This window comes from Schistocerca piceifrons, unplaced genomic scaffold (assembly GCF_021461385.2).
Source record: "Schistocerca piceifrons isolate TAMUIC-IGC-003096 unplaced genomic scaffold, iqSchPice1.1 HiC_scaffold_1880, whole genome shotgun sequence".
Classification (NCBI taxonomy): domain Eukaryota; kingdom Metazoa; phylum Arthropoda; class Insecta; order Orthoptera; family Acrididae; genus Schistocerca; species Schistocerca piceifrons.
In genome coordinates this window covers 678,087-688,126 of record NW_025727768.1, presented here as the reverse complement: position 1 = coordinate 688,126, position 10,040 = coordinate 678,087, and positions in this window count along the sequence as shown.

The following is a 10,040-nucleotide window of genomic DNA, read 5'->3' as shown; positions in this document are numbered from 1 at the left end:
CAGTGTAATTTGGACTGTCATTTTTAGCTTCACTTCACACCTGATCAGTTTGAAGCAAATTGTAAGGATGGTGTTAAGAAACTGAAATCTAATGCGGTACCCACTATATTTAGCCATCGTCCTCAAATTAAGGGACGAAAGGCACCAAAGGACAGGGGTGTGCAAAGGGAACCTGAGTGCACTTACACTAGACAGAGAGAGCCAGGTACTGTTTAAATATATGTAACTAAAGAGTAACTTATCTATCTTATTCACTACTAACTTTTTATGAAACTTAAATTTCTCGCGTTTTCGTTTGACAAAACATTTTTTTGTTATTATTATTAATACTATTTCTTTTCAGGCAATGAGCAAGTTTGCGTTCTTCCTCAAGAAGTTTTGCCGGATGTTCACAGTTCTGACGTCGGATTACCTCCTGAGAATGACACCGAAACGGAACTAGAAAGTTTGAAAAGGAAAATCCACATGTTGCAGAAGCAACTACACAGTGCGAATGGTAAAATTGGTACAATGGCGGCATCTGTGAAACCTTTTTTAAACGACGATCAGATCTCGGCACTGCAGAAAAAAAACTATGCGAGGGACAAAGTGCTCACCAGAAATTATTAAGAAGGCTTTGAAAATTCGATTAGCTTGTGGAAGCGTTGAATACAATGCGGTAAGAGAACTGGGACAACCATTACCAAGCGAACGAACTCTACAAAGGAAACCTGAGTCTCTGGCAATCAGTCCAGGTATTTTGGAGGATTTCGTATCCGCTCTTAAAGTGAAGGTAGACACCACGAATCCTTTTGAAAGACATGTTGCAATAATGATGGATGAGATGAGTCTCACGCCACGCCTAAATTACGTCGTTTCATCGAAATTCCTAATTGGCTATCCAACACTTCCAGCAGCTAATGGTTCGTATGAAAAATATGCTTGTCACGTCTTGGTATTTATGCTTGGTGGTCTAAGTACGCGATGGAAACAAATAATTGGTTACCATTTCACCGGGAAATCAATTTCAGGTAAAGAACTAAAGTCTTTCCTGTGGCAATTAATTGTGAAGTGTGAAGTGATTGGTCTGATGGTAGAAGTTATTGTATCAGATGTGGGTGGACAAAATCAGGCACTGTGGGGTGAATGTCGTGTTATTGCTGGCCGTCATAATGAAACAAAGAATTTCTGCCAACATCCATTTACTCCAGAGCGGAATCTGTACTTCATGCCTGACGTAGCTCATATCTTGAAGAATGTGAGGAACACCTAACTAATTCCGACCACTTTATCCTACCACGGCAAGCAATTGCAGACAATAATTTGACGGGACCGGTAGTCTCGATTGAGCCTATCAAGAAACTGTACGAGTTTGACAAGGAATAGAAATTAAATATTGCTTGGGATTTAAAAGATAATGTCATAAGGCCAGGGCATTATGATAAAATTAAGGTTGGTCCTGCTTACGCACTTTTAAATCACAGCCTTGAAGCAGTGTTACATTATGCAATAGAGGAACATGTACTTGAAGATTCTGCCACGTCAACAGCGTTTTTCATAGCCACAATTTTCCGTTGCTTTAAATTAATGACCTCAAGGAACAGGAAAACTGCCATGAGTAGAACCGTTGAGGACATACACAATGATGTTGTACAGTTCCTTAAGAGTGTCATCTCGCTGTTTGAAAATTTGAAAATTGGAAACAGGGGTATCTGGAAACCTGTACAATCTGGAGTTATTCTAGCAACATGCACAGCTATTAATGTCCAGGATTATCTTCTGAACGAAAAAGGTTTCCAGTGTGTTCTGTTGTGCAGGCTGTCACAGGATGCTCTGGACAACCTTTTCAGTATGGTTCGAGCCAGTAATCCTGTTCCAGAGTGTCTCAGTTTCAAGATGATACTGCGGCTTATTGCTGTGTCACAGTATTTTCGTCCCAGTCGCCATGGAAGTTATCAGACAGAAGATGGTGAATTTCTTGTCGACTACTTGGAACACAGACGGACGTACGACGAAGCAGAAGGCACAGACGATGCAGGCTTGCTTGCAAGTGCGAATTCAGACGTAAGCGATGTTGGAGAAATGCCACCTGAGGAAGCACAGTCTCTACATTATTTAGCAGGCAGAACAACAAAGCAAGTGCAGAAAAAGTATTTGCTTTGTGAAGCGTGCCGAGAACCACCCGGAATTTATCCAGGGGGATCCCCTGTGCTGCATTTACTGACGACATGCCTCGTCTTTGCCAAGATCAATGGTGTGAATAATAACAGAATAATAACGAATGACTTCCCCAAAAAACTATTGTATTGGATAAACAAAGCTGCTTTGTAGCTTAATACCACCTCATGGTAAAAAATAAATTACTTTTGAAATTGCAGTGAAAGAACGATACTTCCAGAATAAAAATGGGCCCAGTGTCTGAACACAATAATAACTATGAATGACTGCCTATGAATGACAGCAAAGGACTTGGAAGAGCAGTTGAACGGAATGGACGGTGTCTTGAAAGGAGGGTATAAGATGAACATCAACAAAAGCAAAACGAGGATAATGGAGTGTAGTCGAATTAAGTCGGGTGATGCTGAGGGAATTAGATTAGGAAATGAGACACTTAAAGTAGTAAAGGAGTTTTGCTATTTGGGGAGCAAAATAACTGATGATGGTCGAAGTAGAGAGGATATAAAATGTGGACTGGCAATGGCAAGGAAAGCGTTTCTGAAGAAGAAAAATTTGTTAACATCGAATATAGATTTAAATGTCAAGAAGTCGTTTCTGAAAGTATTTGTATGGAGTGTAGCAATGTATGGAAGTGAAACATGGACGATAAATAGTTTAGACAAGAATAGAAGCTTTTGAAATGTGGTGCTACAGAAGAATGCTGAAGATTAGATGGGTAGATCGCGTAAGTAATGAGGAGGTATTGAATAGAATTGGGGAGAAGAGAAGTTTGTGGCACAACTTGACCAAAAGAAGAGACCGGTTGGTACGACATGTTCTGAGGCATCAAGGGATCACCAGTTTAGTATTGGAGAGCAGCGTGGAGGGTAAAAATCGTAGAGGGAGACCAAGAGATGAATACACTAAGCAGATTCAGAAGGATGTAGGCTGCACTGAGTACCGGGAGATGAAGAAGCTTGCATAGGATAGAGTAGCATGGAGAACTGCATCGGACCATTCTCAGGACTGAAGACCACAACAACAACAACAACAACAACATCAACAACATTCCCTTAAAGCAAATAAAATCCCTTAGGTACTGTTTGGATTTGGAGAGAACGAAGAATTATGTTGGGATACTTGCTGGCATGGCTTGCACACTGAAAAAGGTGACAGACAAACTATGTAACAGAGACAAAGCTGTAGTACTGAGGTGTGAATAGTGAATACTCTGAAAATCTGCTTTTCTACACGAAGAAAATTCCGCAGATCAACATCAGCTGTCGAAAACTGTAAATATGTTGCCACCCTCGTCGAACCGTTGTGCAGTACGCTTCCTTGCTCGAGGTGTCGGCCAGAAGTGACGCACTCGGTCGTCGTCTTCATGCAGCGTGACACTATTCAGAGGTGTCTCATTGTGATCAGCCACAGAGGCACTGAACAACTTTAAACGCTGCTCTATACGAACAGCCTTACAGCGACCCTAAGGGCTGCCGGCTACAAACTACACACATCACTGTGTTTGAGGCCGGGTTGGGCAGTACAGCTTTGTGTGCACAGCAGAATGCGTCATGCTGCATTCACACAGTGAATGTATCCTATTCTCCTGACACTTGATCCCAAAACCTAAAGAACCACTTTTCCTACACGTGTAGTTCGACAGATAAATGTCTACAAATTGGTTGTCTGATGATTTTTGCTAGCAAACATACCTGTTAATGGAGTGGACTCAGCTTAGGGATTCAGCTAACCTGCTACAAGAGGACAATGATAGCATCGTGAGCTAGCAGGAAATGACAGTCTATGATTGCGTATCTTACACCAGTGACACATCTAAGGAAACTCAGTGGCAAAAATTATAGTCAGGGAAATACACACACACACACACACACACACACACACACACACACACACCACACAGACAGACACACACACACACACACACACACACACACACACACACACACACACACACAAAGCTGAGAGACACGAATGAGTGGGTTGTCTCGCCCTTACCTGCTTTTTGGTGGTGGATCATACAGCAACCGGCTCACTTCGATCAAGTCTTTTGGTTGATGAAGCATCGCATCTGCCCACCCCTGAGTGGCCATCACCTCGAACGGACAGGTCTTAATGAACGCCAGTGCAGCATGCTTGAGGTCACCGCAGGAGTGGCGGACTGCGAGGACGGCCGCGGCCGCCGCGGTCTCGACGGTCAGCTGAGCGGCCACCTGCCGCTCGCACTCCGCCTTCAGCCGCGACACCCCGTATTTATCCGCTGCGGCCAGCAGCTGGGGGGCCATGCCGGGCAGCTGGGGGGCCCGCAGGGTGTACAGGTAGGAGACCAGCTGCCTCAGCACCGGGCCCCCCACGTCCGGGATGCTCACCGCGCCGCTGCTGGCCTCGAGGGTGTCGTGGGCGAACATGGCGGCGAACACAGGGCTCCTGTCCGCCAGGACGGCCCTGTGCGCCAACAGCCGCGTGTCGCCCGCCGTCAGCGTCACCACGGCGTCGTCCCCGGCGTCCAGCAGGTCCCCCAGGTCCACGGCCGCCGTCTCCGTGATGTCCTTAACCAATTCCATTGCGGACGATTCTGAAACACTGCATCACCGGGCAGCTCTTTCAGCTTACAGGTGACTACTGATACTTCTCGAGTGACGGTTCATAAAAAGTGGTCCATCACCAGCCAGTGGCAGTATCATCTTTGCTGTGTTAGACTGATGCCATTGGTGAATACCTGCATATCTTTAATAATACGTTTTTAAATAGTTACGGTTTTCTTTCAGCACATTTTATTTACGCGACAAGCTGCAGAAGGAGGGGGAAGGGGGGCAGACTTCATTTCCATAATTTTTTCTACACAGCGATTTTACTTGAACCGGCAATCGTTAGAACTGGACATCTACCAAAATACTAAGAAGGTTCTAAATAACTATAGCAGTACTTTATTCAACGAGATATTCTGTTCACTTCTTTCCTTCAAGGAAACAACATTATTTTATGGCTGGAATCTATATTATTCGTCATTGAACCAATAATTGTGCATGTAGCCTTGTACGAGTTGTTTCACACAGGTCTACTACAACCTGGAGGGTGCTTCTGGGAAACATTGCCTATGGGAAGCGGGCCTACTCAGCCTGCAATTCATTCTCAACACTTCTCAAATAGTCCAACAGGACAACATCCGACAACCACACGCAGCACGATATGTCAGAGCCAGCCGCAGAGAATATTCTTTCCCTTCAACTAACACGTATACTACTATTTTGTTACTTTAAATCCGTCTTGATTGCAAATTTTTTTTATTATTATTATTCATATGACCGGTTTCGGTTCATTCAGAACCATCTTCAGATCTGATATTTAAGTTACAGGAGTAACCCGTTCAATTCAGCAACTTTCACATGCTACGTCACATCTATTTTGTAGCAGAAGTCACTGAACCTCCGCACTGCAGATGGTACTGATAATAGTAGATAACCACTCGATGATACAGATTCTGGACAACGAGGTCTAATTTTCGCTGAAGAATTTCTCAGTTCGTCCTTACACTGACTGTCTAGACTGTGTGCATTAGATGCCGAGATTGGACCTTTGAATAAAATGGGAAATCACTATCTGCTTATTGGATTCACGTTGTTTCATTAGTAACAGTCGCTGAAGAATCGATTTTAAAACAGCAATTCAGTATAGTTCTGTAGAAGTGGAGAATCGACATGAGCCAGGTACTGACAATGTTCCTGCTGATCTCGGTGTGGGAGCAATGAATGTGAAAGGTTGCCTCTATACTCTTATGTGTTGTACAAGTGAACGAGGGAAACTGTCCACAAATCTTAAAACAGACATTTGAATGTCCATCCACAGAAAGAAGAATGACTTAAAAAGAGAGAAAGTACTGAACATTTAAGGTAGTTGTCCAGCGGAAATATTAACATTGTTTCCTCAAAAAGGTCAGGCCACATTTTAAGAAACTCAGTCTGGATTTATAAAAAAGTGCGGGGCTGGTGGTGGTTACGTGGACCACACACACACACACACACACACACACACACACACACACAAACACCTGAAAACCAAAAAAAAATTTTTTCACTTTATACATTTTTGTAGTAGTATTTATGTAGAAATAGCTCTAAATGCATTAACAAAGTTATTGATAGTATTAATAAAGCTACATCCACATCATTTTTACAAGAATGCCTACGATCACCATTGAATAAGAGACAGAACCTGAAAATCAAATCTTCAAATACAGATGTACTTCATGTATACGAAATTTGAAAAGGTTTATTTTGTTAGTTATTCATAATGCCATCTTTACTTCTTTACTGGTATTAGTTTTGAACTTTATTTAACAGTGTAATTTGGACTGTCATTTTTAGCTTCACTTCACACCTGATCAGTTTGAAGCAAATTGTAAGGATGGTGTTAAGAAACTGAAATCTAATGCGGTACCCACTATATTTAGCCATCGTCCTCAAATTAAGGGACGAAAGGCACCAAAGGACAGGGGTGTGCAAAGGGAACCTGAGTGCACTTACACTAGACAGAGAGAGCCAGGTACTGTTTAAATATATGTAACTAAAGAGTAACTTATCTATCTTATTCACTACTAACTTTTTATGAAACTTAAATTTCTCGCGTTTTCGTTTGACAAAACATTTTTTTGTTATTATTATTAATACTATTTCTTTTCAGGCAATGAGCAAGTTTGCGTTCTTCCTCAAGAAGTTTTGCCGGATGTTCACAGTTCTGACGTCGGATTACCTCCTGAGAATGACACCGAAACGGAACTAGAAAGTTTGAAAAGGAAAATCCACATGTTGCAGAAGCAACTACACAGTGCGAATGGTAAAATTGGTACAATGGCGGCATCTGTGAAACCTTTTTTAAACGACGATCAGATCTCGGCACTGCAGAAAAAAAACTATGCGAGGGACAAAGTGCTCACCAGAAATTATTAAGAAGGCTTTGAAAATTCGATTAGCTTGTGGAAGCGTTGAATACAATGCGGTAAGAGAACTGGGACAACCATTACCAAGCGAACGAACTCTACAAAGGAAACCTGAGTCTCTGGCAATCAGTCCAGGTATTTTGGAGGATTTCATATCCGCTCTTAAAGTGAAGGTAGACACCACGAATCCTTTTGAAAGACATGTTGCAATAATGATGGATGAGATGAGTCTCACGCCACGCCTAAATTACGTCGTTTCATCGAAATTCCTAATTGGCTATCCAACACTTCCAGCAGCTAATGGTTCGTATGAAAAATATGCTTGTCACGTCTTGGTATTTATGCTTGGTGGTCTAAGTACGCGATGGAAACAAATAATTGGTTACCATTTCACCGGGAAATCAATTTCAGGTAAAGAACTAAAGTCTTTCCTGTGGCAATTAATTGTGAAGTGTGAAGTGATTGGTCTGATGGTAGAAGTTATTGTATCAGATGTGGGTGGACAAAATCAGGCACTGTGGGGTGAATGTCGTGTTATTGCTGGCCGTCATAATGAAACAAAGAATTTCTGCCAACATCCATTTACTCCAGAGCGGAATCTGTACTTCATGCCTGACGTAGCTCATATCTTGAAGAATGTGAGGAACACCTAACTAATTCCGACCACTTTATCCTACCACGGCAAGCAATTGCAGACAATAATTTGACGGGACCGGTAGTCTCGATTGAGCCTATCAAGAAACTGTACGAGTTTGACAAGGAAAAGAAATTAAATATTGCTTGGGATTTAAAAGATAATGGCCAGGCCATTATGATAAAATTAAGGTTGGTGCTGCTTACGCACTTTTAAATCACAGCCTTGAAGCAGTGTTACATTATGCAATAGAGGAACATGTACTTGAAGATTCTGCCACGTCAACAGCGTTTTTCATAGCCACAATTTTCCGTTGCTTTAAATTAATGACCTCAAGGAACAGGAAAACTGCCATGAGTAGAACCGTTGAGGACATACACAATGATGTTGTACAGTTCCTTAGGAGTGTCATCTCGCTGTTTGAAAATTTGAAAATTGGAAACAGGGGTATCTGGAAACCTGTACAATCTGGAGTTATTCTAGCAACATGCACAGCTATTAATGTCCAGGATTATCTTCTGAACGAAAAAGGTTTCCAGTGTGTTCTGTTGTGCAGGCTGTCACAGGATGCTCTGGACAACCTTTTCAGTATGGTTCGAGCCAGTAATCCTGTTCCAGAGTGTCTCAGTTTCAAGATGATACTGCGGCTTATTGCTGTGTCACAGTATTTTCGTCCCAGTCGCCATGGAAGTTATCAGACAGAAGATGGTGAATTTCTTGTCGACTACTTGGAACACAGACGGACGTACGACGAAGCAGAAGGCACAGACGATGCAGGCTTGCTTGCAAGTGCGAATTCAGACGTAAGCGATGTTGGAGAAATGCCACCTGAGGAAGCACAGTCTCTACATTATTTAGCAGGCAGAACAACAAAGCAAGTGCAGAAAAAGTATTTGCTTTGTGAAGCGTGCCGAGAACCACTTTCACCAAAGGAGAAGTCTGAAGTTCGAAGACTCACTGAACTAAAAAATTACACAGCTCAAGACAGCTTGCAATGCATTTCCCAAGAAATATTTCGCATTATTGAGATGACAGATAAAGTCTTTCGTGTGAATGAAAAACTGTTCCTGGAAGCTAAGTTGTCCCTCCAAGCACTGGAGGCAGTTGCACAGAAGTCATTCGAGGAACTCATTAAGAATATTCCTTCTTCTCACCGTGTCGTGGAAAGAGTTGTAGATGAATTTTTGAAGACTCGAATTTAGGTTCTTCAGAGGAAATATAACTGCCAGATGCAGAAGGAAGCCACAGCAAAGTGCAGTAGTAGAAGTATTGGTATGAGAAATGCAGCAAAGGTATTTTAAGAAGAAGAAATTTATTGTCTTTTACATGTTTTAGCTAAATTGATGCACCGGTAATTTGTAATTTTGTGTTTTTTTATTTTTAATTACAAATAACTACCATCATTTGTAACAAGCATTAAAAAAGGGAATATGCAAATCGAAGTATGCATTTGTAATTTAATATGTACTGTAAGCCATGTGTGTACCTCAGAGACCTTGACTGGACTCTATCGTTTAAGCATGTAATACTTTTCACAAAGGTCAGCGTGAGAAAAAGATTACTGCTAGCTATATTTATCAGCGTCTATATCTCACAAGGGAACCTCCCCATCGCACCCCCCTCAGATTTAGTTATAATTTGGCACAGTGGATAGGCCTTGAAAAACTGAACACAGATCAATCGAAAAAAACAGGAAGAAGTTGTGTGGAACTATGAAAAAAATTAGCAAAATATACAAACTGAGTAGTCCATGGGCAAGGTAGGCAACATCAAGGATAATGCGAGCCCAGGAGCGCCATGGTCCTGTGGTTAGCGTGAGCAGCAGCGGAACGAGACGTCCTTGGTTCAAGTCTTCCCTCGAGTGAAAAGTTTACTTTCTTTATTTTCGCAAAGTTATGATCTCTCCGTTCGTTCATTGACGTCTCTGTTCACTGTAATAAGTTTAGTGTCTGTGTGTTGCGACCGCACCGCAAAACCGTGCGATTAGTAGACGAAAGGACGTGCCTCTCCAATGGGAACCGAAAACATTTGATCGCAAGGTCATAGGTCAACCGATTCCTCCACAGGAAAACAGTCTGATATATTCTGTACGACACTGGTGACGGCATGTGCGTCACATGACAGGAATATGTTGTCGACCCACCTAACTTGCACACTTGGCGAATGGGTAAAAAGATTCTTCTACCTTGCCCCATTTAGGTTTTCATGTGCATGTGATAATCACTTCCAAAAAAGTGATGAAAACATAAGAGTTTGTCACATAAACTGCAACAAATGAATGCAACAGTTTCACAGTCGCACAGTTTTCCCTGTGCT